Genomic DNA, 1,390 nt, shown 5'->3' with positions numbered 1-1,390 from the left:
TACAATTACACTGACCATTAAAAATACATTTTGTTGAAGCAGCACAAATCAGCTGGGACCCCAGAAAATCCAGCCCTCCCTCCAGGTTGCCCTTAGCATCCTTGTGCTCATCTTGCCTTCTTTCAGGATAGAAGTCACTTCCAGGGAAAAAGGCCTGGCCAGAGCGTTTCTGCATCCGCCAGGATATCCCCTGCCTGTGGACTCTCCTCGCAGCGTGCTGCTAGCAGAAATATACAAGACTTTACTTCTAACACGAGGATAAGTGTACAGGCAGCAAAAAGCTGATACCGAGCACAGCTTAGCTGGAGGAGAGAATGAGGGCTGCTGCGTATATAACCATAGACACACACCTGTGCGTGTTCGCACACATCAGTCCAAGCCAATTCAGGTACTGTGTGAAGTTTCACAGCGTTGTTTATTCTAGAAAAGAGAAGGGCTTCAAGGAGAGCTGCTTTGCAGCAGTCCTCTGTGCACAGCACATAAACCTGAACATTAAATATCGGTTTAAATTATTAAGAATAAATTTAAATTTAAAAATAGACTAATGCACATGAACAAAGTTCAGTCAACATTGGAACAGAGATAGTTTTAGGAAGCATACTGCTATAGCAAATGCAACTCCGTGTTCCCTTGGACACTCTGAGGCAATGATCTGGTAATTCCAGTTCAGCACTGAGGTGCACATACTACCCAGCAAGGAAAAGTTACCATCTCTAGCATATGAAGCTCCATGTTCACATTTTTCTTTTTTTCCTGTCACAACAGGAAAAAAAGCCAACACAGCACATTAGCTTTTCCCACAAAGCATCTGAGGTGACAAAATACTTGGAAAACAAAAATTAACAAAAGCAGTATAAAGAAGAATCCTGGTCAGCTTGTGACCACCGTAAGCCAAGATGGGTAAGAAAAAGAATAAAAAAATAGTTCACATCCGGCACCACAAACCTTCCTCACTTTCTTTAAAATCAGGGAATGAGAAAAAAGGTCCATTTTGCTGAGACTGTTTCAACAAAGTTTTCTTTCCCTGAACCTGGAAAATCCAGGTATTAGGGTACAGAACTTTTGTTTTATATGTATATAAATACACACGTACATATTTATATAAATATAAAAGCAGAGCATCCTCCTGTTTCTCCTCATAATTTGTTATTATTAAAGCTTGTAACAGAGTTAGCTGGACTCTTCAGAAGTGGGTACTCTCTGCACACACACATGGCACAGGGAGTTTAGCTCTGTAGAGCAGAATAGCCAGGCAGGGACATGAAACGTCAGGTGATGGAGGCGGATTCGGGTGAGCAGCCAGGGAAGGGCAGGGAGCAATGACTGGAGATGGCCTCGCTTGCTCCAGGGTGGCACTCTGGCCCGCCAGAGCCAGTCTCCGTGAGCAGAC

Source organism: Pygoscelis adeliae, unplaced genomic scaffold (assembly GCF_000699105.1).
Source record: "Pygoscelis adeliae isolate BGI_AS28 unplaced genomic scaffold, ASM69910v1 Scaffold77, whole genome shotgun sequence".
NCBI classification, from domain to species: Eukaryota; Metazoa; Chordata; class Aves; order Sphenisciformes; family Spheniscidae; genus Pygoscelis; species Pygoscelis adeliae.
The sequence above is the reverse complement of the archived record's forward strand: the minus strand, read 5'-3'. Positions refer to the sequence as shown.